The following is a 17904-nucleotide window of genomic DNA, read 5'->3' on the forward strand; positions in this document are numbered from 1 at the left end:
TTTCTCAGTATTTTGATTTTTTTGCACCCTCAGATTCCAGATTTTCAAATAGTTGTATCTCGGCCATTATTTACTCAGCTTTCAGATGATGTATAAATCTCAATTTCAAAAAATTGACCCTTATGACTGGTTTTGTGGTCCAGGGTCACATTTATGCAAATATATAAGCTAAAAATGCTTGTTTTTTGCATAATGCTTATTCCGTGCCACTAGGTCTCAGTACAACCCCACAGCAAAAAGGTAACCGAAACAAAAAATGATTGGAGTGCACATTTACTTAATCTTTTCTTTCCTTGATTACACTTTTATTTTAGGCACATTGAATCTGGTCGCATCACCTTAACACTAGCTGTAATTGATATCTGTAATGGATGAAACGTCTTCATAATATTTTTCAATCAAGTCTTCTGGTTGCCTTGACAGGATTCTGTGAATATTTATTTTATGACTCACAACCTTCATAAAGACAAACAATTTTTCCCCTCCATTTATTTAGTCACCTCTTTAATCAGCCCTTACTTGTTGAATCATTTGTTTCATTTGTATGTCTTTGTTGGTGTAAATCAGCTTGGATTCTTGTAGATAAAGGTTAATTATTCCACTGAGATTATGTTTAAACGGAGCGAAATTTTCAAAGCTCCAATATCTTCAGCAGAGCTGTAGACTTATTGTACATAATTAGTGTGAAATTTGATTGATGAGGAACCTAATTAGGTGACTAAATAGCAATTAGCTAATCATCTAGACATAGTGAGAAAGATAATGTCACTGAGAATGAGCAGATTTTACCCGGGACAGGTTTTTTTTTATCATCAATCTGTCAGTATTATCACATCAATTATTTCAGAGTATCTTCATCAGAGTGCTTTACATTTGATTTGATCAGTTTTTCATATGAAGGCAGCAGATATTCGGAATAACGTGCAATGCTACACCAGGTGAGCTACCGAGCAAGTTTACTGTGTCTGAAGAGCCAGTATTGTGCAAAGGAACCTCATGAAAAGACTTTATTAATAGATAATTTGCCCCATGTTAATAATTTGTGGCATGTTTTTCTAATAAGCTTTAGGTTGCGATATTCCAGATCAAAGATTTTCTTGTGTTTTTGGTGTCTCAGTAATAGCTCTTTGGATGGGAAAATACCATTATATTTATTTTGATCTTATTTATTTAGGCTGACAGTTTATTTCTCCTTCACTCAGTCTGGTCCCTGAGGATGACTTGTGGTTGCTTTGGGATTTCCTTGTCTCCAGAGAACACAACACTCATCGTAACACATCCACTGCCTTCTGCATGTTATCTTTGGGCAGGTCGAGGTATTTAGACATCAAAGTCACCACCAGACGACTGCAGTAAGAAAAAGTCACTCTCTGTGTATTCACAACACAAGACAAAGAAATACAAATACTCATATTCACAATAATTAATTCATAGGATGTTATTTTCTAATTAAATTTATACGCATGTTTGCTATTAGATTAAAAACAATGAACAAAGTATTAATGATAGTTTTGCACATCACATTTATGTTGTCCTTGAATGATCTGTCATCACTTTCAAGAACAAAACAAATTTTTTAATATTACGATGCTGAGCTAACGCTAAATGTGCAGCAGCTAGTTTTGTAGTCATGAGCTTTTGCAGATGATTAACACTTTTTCTGATATCCTGTTCATCTGGAACACAGACTTCTGACAAGCTTTACAGATAATGCTGAGCTGAGATCATTCATTTAAATTCATATCGTTATAATGAAGTAACTCTAACGAGCCGGTTTTGAGTATTAACTGAAATCACCTCCCTATTACAATATTAATGAGTTCTACAGAAGGAACTGGAGTGTAAAATGGAGAGATCTTTGAAAATAATGGACCATGTTCAAGCACATATTTCATAATTTTCTCCAAAAGGTAGCACCTCAAAGGAAGGGACACTAAATTAACTAGATGAGTTCCAGTTCTTAGTGTCAGCCATGATGAGAAATGGTATATATCTGACCAAAGTCGGTACTAAGTTCTTGTGGTATTTTCCATAGAATAGGTTCCATAGCTCTGATCTGCTGCTAAGGACATTGGCTGTTCTAAGGGTGCTTGACTTTACAAATGATCCACAAAGTTTCAATATTAATGGTAAAACAGACTACTCATTTGTTCTAGTGCCATGTACTCTGGCTCAGAGTAATGGCGTTTGGTTGTTGCCTACGGTTTTTGATGCTTTGGTTAATAAGACCTCTTTCCAAAGGCTTTATCAACTTTATCTTGAGCTGATGGATTTCTGTTGTAGCTCTTCTCGTGTCTTAACATCACTTGCTGCACGGTGCAACACTTTTCCCCACACATTTCCTTTTGACAAAGCATTTGTTTCAAGGTTACATTGTTGCCTTAGAGAACTACCTTATGAACAATACATTAAATACAGACAGCTAAAGCAGCATTCAGTTGACCTCATTTTAAAGGGCATGCATTCCTCAAGAAAGTCCCACAGGGATCAGAAGCAATGCTTCTGGAGGATCATTGTTTATTCTTTTCATGATTTTACTAGGCGACTGCATATTCATAAACAGGCTCTGACAATGATGTTTTATTTTCCAAAAAACAGGAACTGTGCCCTTGAACTTTTTCATTCTTCATTGGTGAACATTTGAAGAAACAGCAGACTTTATTTGGGGCACTTAAACCACCTTTAAAAGGCATAAAGGTCAGTGCATTAGATAACAAAATATCAAACCAATTGGCAGTTTTCTTTAATAGTATGCTTGACTAAAATATTTCATGAAAATAAGTTTGTTAGGTTTCAGTTATAGAATAATAGATATTTTATTTAACATTAAGATGTTCAAATGTTTTTGAACACTTTCTAACACTTTCTGGTTGTCAAATGTTAGTGGATCATGTCCATAGATGATGTGATGAACTGCAATGGTGGCCATTCTTGCAGGACACCTGTGTGAACTTGAGAAGAACTGATTTCGTGCATGCAATAAAAATTTTCGGACAATTTGTATAAAAGTAGTTCTAAGAAAATTTGTGTGAAAATGTCACTTGGTTTGATATTTTCATAACTAATGTGGTGAAAATAATTTCTGTAAGTCTGGCTTAACTGTCCATGCACTTTTTTTGGGGGGGGGGGCACTGCATATAAATCACGTTAATGGCTAGCCTTCAGTTGGTGGCATCTGCAATGCATGGGGAACTCATTAAATAGCTGTCTGTAAGAAGGGTGACTTGTCAGTAAAATCCATCAAACCCTGAAAGTCATGTCTGTAGATACTATAATGTAAGACTGGCATCCCCTTTGAGAGCTTAAGGACTTACAATCATGCTGGCTGCGCTAAACCATAAGTAGAACTGCACATGAAATGTCAGAGATTCCAAATCCTCCCTAGATTTAGCTGAGACAGCATATTAGAAAGAGAGAGCAGAGGAGGACATCCTACAGACATGTCTGTGCATTACACTGCAGTCAGGTTTTCCACTTCCGTATTTATGAGAGGCTTGCCAGTTCAAATCACTCACAAATATACATTTATTTTACACTAAAGCCATATTTGGTTTTACATGAGGTAATTTCAGGATTCACAGGCAGTAGCTGCTTTTATTTTTGTTCAAATTGTAAATGTCTGTTTTTCTCCAACCACCCAGAGAGAATTCCCTAAGGAATAATCTTTTTATTTTCTTTCTTTTTTCCCACTAGGGTCGTGTTGTCATTTAATTCCATTCATTTATGGGTTTACAAGGATCAAGTGGCCTAAAAGTTGTTTTGAAAATACTGTTTGACCACTGCTAAGTGCCATTTTGGTGTGTTCCAGCTGTAATCAAGAAATATTAATATTCCTGTCCAAATTAAAACCAAAAAACTATAGAGCCTAAAAATTACCCACTGTTTTTGGCTAACGTGAGAACCGGCTGATGTTGAATTATGAATAAATATTCTCTTAAGTCAGAGATTTTCAGTGAATCAGTTTATCCAGTTCAAAAATGGTCTAAGTTATTTATTCACAAATTGCTTTAATGGAAGATTATCAGTCAAAAACAACATCAATTTGAGATAGGAGGATCAATATGAGATGGGAGAAAAATTAGTGAAAAAAAAGTGAAAGTGACGTGACATGTGGCCAAGTATGGTGACCCATACTCGGAATTAGTGCTCTGCATTTATCCCATCCAAAGTGCACACACACAGCAGTGAACACACGCACACCCGGAGCAGTGGGCAGCCATTTTTTTGCTGCGGCACCCGGGGTCCAGTTGGGGTTCGGTGCCTTGCTCAAGGGAACCTCAGTCGTGGTATTGAAGGTGGGAGAGAGCGCTGTACACTCACTCCCCCCACCTACAATCCCTGCCGGTACGAGACTCGAACCCACAACCTTTGGGTTACAAATCCGACTCTCTAACCATTAGGCCACGACTTCCTCGTCGTGACCCGTGTCTGAAGCATACATTGAAAAAAAACCAACAATGCGGGTGAAGAAAGTGACGTCGCGAAATATCTTGATGAATGTTATTTTTCTGGCCATAACCCTCCAGCTCAGGTGAGCCTTCCTTTCTTCCTGTTTTTCATATAAAGATTGCATAGCGACCCCTAGAGGACGCAGTGTCTCGTTCCCTACTCAGGGAACCATGGTTACATAAGCAACCTGAGACGTTTTTCATGAGAAAGCAACTTTTCTTGGGAGAACGCAAAAGTGAAAGCAAAGTTTCTCTGGGAAAGGCAAAAGTTTTGCGAAAAACTTTGGGTGTTCTGTAATATAGTCTCCATTCATTGTAATTGCATGGAGCAACTGGCAAAGTCAAACAGGCAAAATTTATGAGTGTTTGATGTTTTACACAAAAGAAAGAACATCATAAAGATTTTGAATGACATGAGTGTGAGTAAATGATGACAGAATGTTAATTTTTGGGCAAACTATCCCTTTAGTGTTGAAGTTACCGAAAACATCACTCAAAATATAAAAAAAACAAGCTATGATTGGGGGAAGCGGTGTGAAAGTAATGAAAAAAATCAACCCTGGAAACTCTGTAAGATCAAATGACCCTGTGGCGTTGCCTCCTCTGACAGGTGAGTAAACAGAAGGCGCTCATTATAATGCGTACCTGCTCGGATTTCACACTGAGAGACGCAGGGGATGAGAGAACGCGAACACCGCGGCGTGTTACATAAGCACGCGACTCATTAGCAATGCAGATTCACCGTGTTTTTTACGCCAGATCAGTCAGCGCTGCCGCTTAAAGAATGTGTGACTGTTAATCTCTGTTTAACGTGTGTGTTCTGCAGCGTGAGCCCTTCGACCCTCATTCCTCACACACACACAAATGCTCTTTTAACCATCCGCCTCGTGTTTGTCACTCTCACCTCACTTTGATGTAGTTTATGAAAATTGACTTTACAAGGGCCGCATTTTATGTTCCTCCTTTATTGGCTAGGCTAGCATCCGCTGTGGTACCGTTGTGTGTGTGTGTCTCAGACAGAAAGTATGTGATTAATAGCACTCTTGGTCTCTGGCTGGCTCATTTTTCAGCACTGTTGTTTAAGACCTGTGGCTCTTCTCTTGGTGAGATGTAGATGCGTTTCCCCTTGCTGTTTATTGATATTCTGTTTCCCTAAATACGGACCTATTTGTCTCCGCTGTCTCCCCCCGCCCCACTCATACCTAACCTGAGCGGATGGGCGGATCGGGGAGGAGAGGAGAGGAGGCAGAGAGGGGCAGAAACGGAAAACTATCCGTGATTGATAGGCAATCTCAGTGCCTGTGGCATCTGTAGAATCACCAAGGTGACTGTGAGTGGTTTTCCTTTGGCTTCCTCTCGTGTCTGGTTGTACTAATCACAGTGCGTGTCGTTGTGCTGGAGTATGTGTGTATGTGTGCTTCTGACTGTTTGGGAGAAAGTGAGAGAGAGAAAGAGAGTTTGTGTGTGATGCTTTGAATCTAATGCAGAAGAACAGAGCAGAAGAAGAGCACAGAGTTTGTGGTGACCCTCTGTCTCCAGTGTACATCTGAACTGCTGATTCTGTTCTTCACCTTTACAGTATTTCAGGGACATTTCCATTCTGTAACCCAAAAGGAAACCCCCCAGGTAAAGATTTCTCCATGCATTTTTATTTTTCTCCATGTCATCTAGTACAATGCAGCATTGTTTACATAACCTCCAGGCCTTGCAGCCACAATGTTACATTCAACCAAACTATTGTTACTTTTCCATAGGTTTTACTCTGTTTAACAGTTACAATATTATTTTATGTATTATTTTAATCATATTTAATAATATTATTATAATATTACTATATTGGTTTCTCCATTTTTAAAATAATGTTTTTCTTAAATTCATTCGTTCATTATGAAATTTGAGACCTTTGATTGTTGTCATTGATTATATTTTGGATCTATAGTTGGATTCTTGTTTTTTGTTTAATTTATTGTATTGTTTTGACTGATTGACTTATTTAGCATATTTATATATTTACACATATGCACGTCTAGCAAAATCATGAGTTGGAAAGTAACAAGTGTGCCTTGTACAAAATAACAAATGCCCCATTTAGTAATGCGTTCTGGCACCAGCTCAGCACATACAGCACTTCCCCACGGTTTACTACCTTTCGAGATTAAAAAAGCCAAAGGACACAAAAACTGCACTGACTCAGAGTCAAGCAATGAGCATCTATGTTTTAGCAGTCATCTTGCAGTGTTACTAGAGGCAGTTCTAAGATTTTAGCCTTTGGGGACTCAACCCTTATAAAAAAATGTTGTAAGTCTAGAATAATGTTTTCTGTTTTACACTCTCAGAAAAAAAGGTACAAAAGCTGTCACTGGGGCGGTACCAACCAAATAACATAACCGTTTACTCCTCCTCATGTCATTCCAAACACATATGACTTTCTTTTTTGTCATAAAAAATGTCAAGTTTTGAGAAAAAAAATGTCCTGGCCTTTTCCAAGCAATTTCAATGAATGGCTTTCAAACTTCAAAAAGGACTGGGGAGCATCATAAAAATGCTCCATTTGACTTTTGCAATATATTCCATATCTTCTGAAGCCATATATAGTTTTATGTGAGAACAGGGGCGTGTCTAGAGCATTTTAAATGGGGGGGCCAGTCGGGGGCACTGGCTCAAAAGAGGGTGGCCAGGGGTGGTGGGGGAGGTTGTGTTTGCGGAACGATGTATGTTTATAATACATCGTGTACACTCACTAAACAAAGAGTGACAGAGACAGAGACAGTGAGAGATTCGTCCTCGCGCACATGGATTGTGTAACATTATGCGCTCTCGACATTGTCATTAAGATCACACTATAGAAACCGCCTAAAATTAAGTATAAAGAAGAGAAGAAAGCGGCCCTAGGCAGCTGCCTACACATGCCAGGATGCGCCACTGCCAGATGCAATTAGAAATTTACTAAAAACAAGCCTATCGCAAGACATCTGGTAGGGGGGGCACCTGAGGTGGCCAGCAAAATTTCAGGGGGGGCCGGTGCCACCCCTGGCCACCACGTAGACACGCCCCTGTGTGAGAACTGTTAAACTGCTGCAAACGGATCAAGTTGAACTTGAGAACCTAATCAGTCCAACTCAGACCAGTTTTGTGAACTGAACAAATAGATTCATTAACATATCTGATTCAAATAAATATTTGTTCATGATTTGGACAGTTATTTCTCTCATGAATGACAATTTAAAACTTCAAACACACAGGTTGGAACGACATGAGGGTAACAAGCAGCTCACTTTGCATTGTGATTTCTTAGCTGTAAGCAAGAAGAGGCTCCAACCCGGTTTTGTGTTGTTCCAGTCAGCATCTCTGATCACACAAACAGACACTTCTCCTCTAAACTTATTCACAAGAGTCAGAGCGGTTTATTCACATGAAAGGTGCGTTTGAAGCACGATGATATGCATTTCAGCCGTTTATGAAGATGAATGATATTGTACTGCATTACTTCAGACTCCACAGCATGATGCTAATGATCTCTAACCCCTCTTAAAGCTCAGCTAAGCAGTGTAGTGCAGCTTAATAGAGAGCTACTAAAACCTTATCCCATGACAAACAAATGCTCCTCAGGGAGAGAGATTGTGGTGAGGGATGAAAAACAGGATGAACTTTGGTGGAACATGTTCTTACAGACTCTGCACAGGCCTGAGTCCTTGAAACTCAAAGCTTGGTTTGGTGCTTGAACATAGTCCAGAATTACAGACAGAAGAGATGGAGACCCACAGCATGCCCAAGTGTCTTCATTACAGGTTTCTCGAGCCGCCAATGGTCAAACCGATCAGTATCTACAGTCACTTCCCAAACTGGTAAGCAGTTTTTTTACAAACAATGCTGCTTGTTCCAAATACTAGTACGATAGTGAATTTCATGATTGCCCCTCCAGGGAGCTCTCACAGGCCAGATAACGACAATTCTGCTGATCTCATTCTGCAGACAATGAGCAATGGCAGAAGGCTCCAATCAATGAGTATTCAAAGAAAATGTATGCTCGCTGTTTACCAACTCACGCAGTACGAAAGGATCTTCAGAGAAAATGCATTTAAAAGTAAAATGTAGAGGAGAATCACTTTTGTTGCTCTTCGTACTTCATTGTATTGACTACATTCCAAATTCCCGTTACCTATACACAGAACAGGTTTTAAATTACAGGGCAAAATTACATTTGTCATGTATAGCCATTATAAAAGTGAACAGAATAGTCGATCAGCTTTACTTAAAGACCCTAAAGAAACTTTCCAGTGTTACGTCCAGTGGTGCTTCTGTTTGTATAGATGCACAATAAATGTTTTATTTGAAAATATGTGTTGTAATAATCTTAGTTAAATTAAACAATGTGTCATTTTACACAGTTGAGAGCCGTGGTGTTCCTCTGACGTCAAAGAAAGTAAAGAGTAAAGAGATTTTCTAGGTTTCAAAGGAATATGTTAAAGTTTCATATTCTCAAACAGGGTGTGACTTATGGGGGGTTTGAGAATGTCAGAATCAGAATCAGAATGAGCTTTATTGCCAGGTATGTTTACACATACGAGGAATTTGTTTTCGTGACAGAAGCTTCCACAGTGTAACAGAATGACAGTGACAGAACAAAAAAAACACAGATAATAAAAAATAAAAATAAATTTAAAACCATCAGCGTCGGCGCCATTATAGAGTTTGTCTATATGTCTGACCATAATTAAGGCTTGAACTCCTCATGTGATGTGAAAACAAAAGGTAAGGATTGTCTTTAAACATACTGTACATATTATGTTTAAATGTTCCAATCAACAAAAGTTACACAGATGCTCACAAACAGAAATTGTATACACCTGAGGTAGCCAAAGGATCAGTAGGCTTTATTTGTTTATTTATTTGACATTTATTTTATTTGTGAAGGTTTTTTATATAAGTAATTTATTCCTTTATTTATATTTCCATTATTACGTTTTTTTTTTTTTTTTTTCATTTCTGTAGGTCTGGGCCTCCATAGATGCCTGGCTAATTTTTCTAGACAATACCAGAATGGGATAAACCTCAGGAGTAAAATATACTTTCAGTTGAATAATTTGTACACTATTCTCAAACATAATATTTATTTATCTATGTAAGATGACATTACATTTCATTTAGTGGATGCTTTTATCCAAAGTGACTTACATTGAGCGTTTTGTGCCGAGTGTCAAAAGTGGCAGACAGCCAATCAGCATTCTTGGCTAGAACTCTGCAGTCAATCAGCAATCAAGGCCACAACATCGAAATGACAAGCGTTTCCCTCCACGTCAAATGCAGAGCAAGTGAGTCAGAGTGTCAGCTCTGGGGGCCTTTCTCCAAATGACAAACTGTGAAAGAAGGAGAAAGACATGCTTATTAATGTTATCCATGTAAAAGGGAACAGCAACGTCCAGAGGGTTTAAAGAAGGAGACATTCTAAATTAGTCTAAAATTATATTAAGAGAATTAGATTACACTATCAAGAGGCTCAACCCTTGTTTCCCTCAGCAAAAACAATAACTAGAAAACGTGGGAATTAATTCATTGGTTTGTATCCAACCACTTGAATAACTGCAACGACAACAACTCCTAATAATTATTTGTCACATTAATAGAGATCATCCCAGCAGAGGGTTTTTTATACAGTTAGAATAGATATTTTTTATAGGATAGAAAGATACTTTGACAAATTCTGAGTGCTCAAACAGGATACACAGCATGGAAGAAAAGCAGGCCTGCATCCACTCATACTATAATACTGGATCAGTCAGTCAGAACAGGTCTCAGTGCAGCTTCATATACATTCATTTGGCTGGAATAGGATACACCTCACTTGGCTCTAAATAAAGGATGATCCAGGGCTCTTGACCGAGGCTTTGTAAATGTAAAGAAGACGAGACTCAACTTGTATACAAATGACTTTGTAAAGCTGACATGCTCGTCCATGTCCCTCAAAATGAAAAAAAGACCCAGACATCTTTCTCCTCTCCTCTCACACAAAGTTATTCCTTATCTGGAGAGCCGTCCTTTGTGCGCTATTACGAATTGTATTATTGCTTTGTTGGCTGGTAATTCAATTAAACCGATGGCATCTTTGCAATTAAGCATTTCTATTATTTCAGTGCGCTGAATGGTGATGAGTTGGTCTGAATATTCAGCTGAAATAGAGTTCTGACTTGAATGAGATAAGGCCCGCCGTCCAAAGTTACGTACTTGGTATTGTTCTGTGTCTGAAGAACAAGAGTGACTATGCATACGAAGAGGGAAAAAAATCCACTTGAGGGTTTGCAGCTGCTTTCCAAAATTGCATTCTAACATGTTCATTTCCAAGTGTCTGGGAGAGATTTGAAGTCACCAGAAAGTTTCCCCGTGTTTAAAGCACTTAGTGAAGCATGTAGATGTAGAAACAGTAAGCTTTCAGCCTGATGGGAGATGTTTAGAAAGATTATTCATTTATGAAGAAACAGGGCTGTGCTACATCAACTAGATCAACATAATGCATTCTGTTTTGGACATACTATATGCAGTGGTTTCTATTCAATTATAAAATGCTTTTTTAAAATCCTTTTGACTTAACCCTATAAAGCCACATGTCTGATCAATACTTTCCTGAAAAGCCTTTTTGTTTTTTTTTTCTGCCCCCTGGTGGGTCATTTATGTTTTTCAGGAAGTAGAAGGACTTTTTATATTTCCAAAATGTCTGCCTCTTTGTGGCGATGCATGTATTTTTGCTAGGAGGTCTTTGCAGATTTTAATAATGTCGCAGCAAGAATAGCTTGTATGTTGTTGCTGATGTGTGAATGAATATGATCTTGATATTTCTTACATAGAAAAATAGATCTAAAAATGTGTCTAACAAATGATACATCAAGCACTTGAGGAATGTTTATTTTGATCATGATTGTATTTTTTTTTATTTATAAATTTTTACATTTACATTATTTTTTTCATTTTTTATATATATATATATACATTTTTTTTTTTTCTTGTGATAAATTATCATTAAAGTATGATCGATATGTGAAATAAAAACATATGCAAAGTTTCTTTTTTTCGGTTATTTCCTATGAAACCGAAAAACATTTTAAATATGATTTTAATATGTCAGGCTTTACAGGGTTAATTTACTTGATTTGCTTGATGCATGTGAAACTGGGCGATCTCTCTCTAGATGGTCTTGGTGGTCTTTCTCTCTAATAGCACTACAATGTTTAATCACTTTTCATGTTGTTGCGAATATGAGCTTCCTTTCCACGGAACATGAGACCTTTTAATTCAGGCTCGTTGGCCCTGGCAATAATTTACCTAAATGGGCATTTGACTAGTCAAGCATTGAAAGTTTTTCCTCACCATTGAAGGACACCAATATGTAAATGGTGCATTAAACCTTTGCCCAATTATTATTGTCCTATAATTGTTGTGGAAGAGCTACATGGAGCTAATTAAATTAAATTATCCAGCTGGGCTTATGGTTTCCAAGCACATTAACTATTAAATAAAAAATAAGCATGCATCTGAATTATAAAATGAGCACTGAAAGCTTGGCAGGTTGAGAGGAATGCCACTTTTCTTTTGGACTTTAGATGGTAAAGAAATATGGAATCTGTTCTGAATTGGCATGCAGGAAATGAGATAAAGGGAAGAGAAATATCTGCAGAGGCGCTGTGTCTGGCTTAGATACCACGATGATGAGTTTTTCCCTTTTTCTGATGAAGTTTTGGAGAGCGGCCACATGTCAGTTATGTCAATTAACACCAAAGACACAATTAATTGATCTTCCATTAAATTCTTGCTGAACTGGCACTTCGCTCCAAATGCAACTCTCAGTCTATCTCTCTTTCTCTCTACAAAAATGAATGTTTTAAACTCAACAAATCCGTCTCACTGGCTGTCAGAGCATGTCAAAAAAATCTTAAATTCTAGTGGTTCTCAACTGGTGAATCATGACCTAAATATGATTACACACACACATAAAACTATTTTGAATGCAAATAATAAAAGGAGGGAAAAACTGGTATTCATTTCCATAAATCTGTTCAACGTGCCATTTCAATCGATTAAAAAAAAAAACTCTAAATCCCAGTGTGGTATTTTCTTGTATCAAGATAAGCCATAGTCATTTCATAACTTAAAAAAAAAAAAAAGTTAAAATTGTTTACATTATTTTGATGAGATAAAGTAATGGAAAAGCATGTTGTCATTGTTTTTTTACAGTGTGTATATTTAAATATATTTATTGTATTTAGTTAGCTTCATGCATATAACTGAAAATGTATACACTTTTTATTTACCGCCTTCATGAAACCACTGAAATTCAGCTGAAATACCACAATTGTCTATTTTCCTACTCATTTCAAGTTAATAATTCTGCATATTGTTGGGCCTTTGCAGTTTGTAGTAATCTTAATAGATTTATGCATTCATAATGTTTAATTAAAAAAAAAAAGTTTTTGTAAGATACTTTTGATCAATTAATAATTCTTGAGTTGTTACTTGATCAATGTAAATTCCTGAAGAAAAACTAGTTGATAACCACTGGTCTTCGTCAGCATCATATGTACCATGCTAATACAGACAAATGAACGCACAGCTCTTAGACATACTCAACACTCTCTCACCTTCCTATGAGAAAATTAATCAATCTGCTAATGCAGCAAATCATTCATTAAGCACAAAACAGCCTGTTTAATGAAGGAGCTGGAGTTCAGGGAAGTGTCATCAAGGGCACATCAGCTGGCCGTCACCTGACCAACACCTTAACAAGCCTTGTGATTGTCTTAATATATCCGGACTGGCAGACCTCACACCTGACCACTCATGAATCCACCTCATACATTTTTATGGCATGTTCCCATTCCTCTCTTTCCTTCTCTCTCTCTCTCTCTCGCTCTCGCTCTCTCTCTCTCACTCACTCACTCACTCAGCAGACTTAGTAATGGTCTACATCAATCCTTTCTTGCCCTCGAATAGGAATGTAAATTTCTGTCTGCCTATTAATTTCTGTTAACCCAGGAGGCGTTGGGCTCATTAATCGTGACCAGGGACAGGGCTCCTCGATAGCTGCGAGTGATAAAACGCACAGTGTGAGGGCAGATGCGGGGGTCCAGATAAGTGAGGACGGCTGGAGCAGCAGGAAACACTACACAGTCTTTAAAGTTTCAAGCACCACAAATAACAAGGCCGATATGTTGTAATTTTAATTATTTTAAATATTACTAGGGTTCATTCATTTGTTTTAGTTTTAGTTCATTTATAGTATTTATTTATTTATTTTATTTCCAGTTAGTAATTTTAGTGCTTAGTAACTTATACTAAACCAAAAATTGGAAATGTTGCTTTGCCTTTTTTACTTTTAATTTTAGTTTTAGTTAACGCTAATGTCTTGAGCACCGTTTACACCTGTTTTTAGTGTTGACTTTTTTGATCGGACTCAAGATTGTTAAAGGCAGTTATAAACTGGGCCAAAGACTCATTTTAATTACAACCATTCATCAAGCACATTCTCGAATGCTCCTTAAACATACGTTTTATAATGGGAAACGTTTAGCCTGTTTCCAGCAGTGTGATGACACCAGCAGGGGGCTAATAGATCCACAGGGCTCCTCGATAGCTGCGAGTGATAAAACGCACAGTGTGAGGGCAGATGCGGGGGTCCAGATAAGTGAGGACGGCTGGAGCAGCAGGAAACACTACACAGTCTTTAAAGTTTCAAGCACCACAAATAACAAGGCCGATATGTTGTAAAAAGTTGGATGACAAATATCGGTTTTCAATTTTTTATTAGGACATTACACAGTGTAGTTTGATGAGGCATGTTGTGTGTAATAGCTGATGGGGCTCTCAAAGAAAAGGTGGTACTTCAAATTTGTTGAATTGTTTCAGTGGGTGTGAAATATATTTATTTTATGTATTTTCATTTTATGCAACTTTTATTTTTCTTTATTATTTGCACTAATACTTTCTTTATTATTGGCAATAAACCTAGTCCTGTATACTATAAATATTGTTGGCTCTGTGACGAATTGCTTATGTTCCTCTTTTGTAAATCACTTGGGATAAAAGCATCTGCTAAATGCGTAAATGTAAATTTAATATGTTAATTTAACAAGCCTAAAAATACATTTTGCCTGCTTTTATTATGCACATATATTTCTGACTCTGAATGTCTTTTCAGCATTGCTATTGTAGTATAATTATTTAAATAATACTTTTTATATTATAATATATATATACTATTTATTGTTTTTATGAATATTTAGAATTAGAATTTAGGCTGTTTACACCTGTATTTAGTGTTGACTCTTTGTGATCGGACTCGAGATTGTTAATGGCAGTTGTAAATGGGCCAAACACTCATTTTTATTACAAGCATTCATCAAGCACATTCTCGAATGCTCCTTAAACATACGTTTTATAATGGGAAACGTTTAGCCTGTTTCCAGCAGTGTGATGACACCAGCAGGGGGCTAATAGATCCAAAGCCTTTATGACTGCATTCTGTATAATCTTGCTTGTGAAGTCACAAGATGAAAAGCCATAATTTTAATGTAGTGGATATTAACAAACCACTGAAGAGTCTGGTTCTCCATTTTTTACTTGATGTCTGATGGTCCACCAGCAAATTCGTAAACTCGACAGCACAATTCAAATTCTAAATCAGAACAAGGCAGATGCCCAATTCACTTTTTCTAGAGCATTTTCCCACACAATTACCGAAACCCAAGACGTGATGACTGCTAAAGTAGCTCATATTTCCGATCCAATTCTGAGAGCCTCTTTCTCTCCCTCTATGAAATCACGCTGGGAGAGAGAATCTGAATTGAGTTTTGATATTTGTGCCAGAGAACTGATCCACAGATGACACCCACAGCACACGAGAGCCATTCCAGCTTAACAAAGACAGACCCACGGCTGCTCTTGTCTAGTGCTGTCTGACAGGATACAGCATGCCATATACACTGCCACTCACCACACTCCGTCAGCATAGATTCAGTTGGATATGCAATATGATCTGCAGTTTTACATTTGCTAAGGTCTTTTGTAATGTACAGTGATTATAATTGAAGAAGGGTGAAATATTAAAAGACTAGTTCACCAAAAAATGAAAATTTCCTGAAAATATACTCAACCTCAGGCCGTCCAAGATGTAGAAGAGGCAAAGAGATTTGGAGAAATTTAGCATTACATCACTTACTCTAGATCCTCTGCAGTGAATGGGTGCCATCAGAATGAGAATTCAAACAGCTGATAAAAATATCACAAGTAATCCACACCACTCCAGTCAATCAGTTAACGTCTTGTGAAGTGAAAAGCTGCGTGTTTGTATGAAACAAACCCATCAAGGCGTTTTAACTATAAACCGCTGCTTCTGGACGAAATACCAGTCCATAAATCCTTAATAACACTTCCTATAGTGAAAAAGTCCATCCCTGTTGTTCTCTGACATCAAAATCCACCAACATATTTGTCGACAACTGTTTTGTGTTTGATCTGTGACTATTTCTCTCTTGATTCAGACAAGATGACTGAGACCGTTGGTGAGCAAGTCATGTAATGCTACAATTCTCCAAATCTGTTCCAAAGAAACAAACTCTATATCATCTATATCTTGGAATCACTTTTGGGTGAACTATTCCTTTAAAGAAATCTCTTAACTCTAAAGTCAATATCTGAATGTTATGTAATCATCTTGACTGCCTCGTCATCTATACTTGACCTCGAACATTGACGCTTGTGTATGTGAGCATCTGCCTTTATTGTGCATGAGTTTGCAATGCTATTCAGTCGAGATTCTGTACAGTACAGCTAGGCCTTGGAACTTTTACCCATTTATAGAATATAAACTGACCAATAGATACATTTAAATAAAAGGCAGTTTATATATATATATATATATATATATATATGAACTCTTTATGATTGTTGCAATACAGTTTGTTCAGAAATACTTAAGAGGTTGATTTTTTTTTATGATGAAACTCTTCCACAAACATTGGCATAGTTTTTATTTTTTATTTTTTATTTTTTTGCCATGAATAAAAGTTCATAAGCAAGAAAAGTGTTTCTAGGAGGCAATAACACATGAAAAAAACAATAATTATTATAAACTGACATCTGAAAAATCAAGCCTGGTGATGTTTTTTTTTTTCTTTTTCTCAAGTTTAATCAGGTTGTAATTCCCTGATATGAGGTCTGTTGTTGTTTAGATGGAGCAGCACAGTTCAGTTCAGTTTTTTTTTTTTTTTTTTTTTGTTTTTTTTTTTTCATTTTTTTTTTTTGGTTTTGTGTTTAGATATTTTCACTGGCTAAAATACTGAAAAATAAAATATTCTTTTTCAGCATTTTTATTGATTGGACTGAGTTTGTTTGAGCAGAACATATAAAAGTGACAGAAAGCACTTTTAAAAGCCTCTGACTGTGTAAACTTGTGGACGTATTTATGTGGACAAACTTTCCTGTTGAAAGCCTTGCTGTCGACAGCCGAGAGTAAATTTCTTTTACATTTATTCTGCTGTGCATTCTATGGCTTTCTTGCTCCCTCTTGTGGCCTAGTTCAATCCCGACTTCTCAAAATGTGTTATTTTTACAGGCACCTTGTTTTGTAGACAAGTTTGTTTCCGTCGTATTTTTCTGAAAGTACATTCTCATTGAATTCTGATGTTTGCCTGTGGCTGAATTTTTTTTTTTTTTTTAGGCACCTCATATTTAATCACAGGATTATTGGAAAGAGCCATGTTCAAACAGTCATACACCAGTGGAACCCAGCAAACACAGATGCACACCAGTGAAGCGTATCCGATTTCACCCTAATCTCATCCTCATCTTTGCTCATTCTCTTCTATGACCTTTCATACTCTGCTATATTATGACACACACACTTTTGATACAAAACACACACACATCTATCACCAAAACATAACTAAATACTCATTGGTTGGATCCTTTCAAAGAATCATTCCTTTGTCACCAAAACAGATAATCTCTCACCTAATACCTTCTTGTTTCCACAATGCAGCTGCTTAACAGAAACCACAGAATGAGAATGAGACAGCCAAAGAGAAGCTTAATGTGTTCCTGTGGGTCACAGGTTACTGATTCTGCCAAGCAGGACATGTTCTTGGATTCACCTCAAGTAATTCCCAACTAATAGTTCTTGCAGCCATGGTTGTGACTGAATGTAATAATGTCCCATGTTTTCACCTGTAAAATTAAATTATTTAGCTTCATAAATAAAAAAATAACAGTTACAAGGGACATTGACGCACACTTGTGCACTTGAAATAAGACTTGTTTCTAGCTTTTCATTCATGACAGCAATTCATATTTCAACTTGGAAATTTGCCCTTTTTAGAGTAGCAGTTTTCAATTCATGGTGGGTGTGTGTGTGTGTGTGTGTGTGTGTGTGTGTATACAGTATCTCACAGAAGTGAGTACACCCCTCACATTT

General features: G+C 37.1%; 1 long non-coding RNA gene across 1 annotated transcript; it reads left to right on the top strand.

Moving 5' to 3' along the window:
- The first annotated feature begins 765 nt into the window (after positions 1–765).
- On the top strand, positions 766–17651 carry LOC107741305 (uncharacterized). Its single transcript, XR_001640191.1, has 3 exons — positions 766–938; positions 1175–1352; positions 17473–17651. It is a non-coding gene; the product is annotated as an uncharacterized LOC107741305 (long non-coding RNA).
- The last annotated feature ends 253 nt before the right edge of the window (positions 17652–17904 follow it).

The sequence above is a fragment of the Sinocyclocheilus rhinocerous genome, unplaced genomic scaffold (genome assembly GCF_001515625.1).
Source record: "Sinocyclocheilus rhinocerous isolate Xijiao unplaced genomic scaffold, SAMN03320098_v1.1 scaffold615, whole genome shotgun sequence".
NCBI lineage: Eukaryota > Metazoa > Chordata > Actinopteri > Cypriniformes > Cyprinidae > Sinocyclocheilus > Sinocyclocheilus rhinocerous.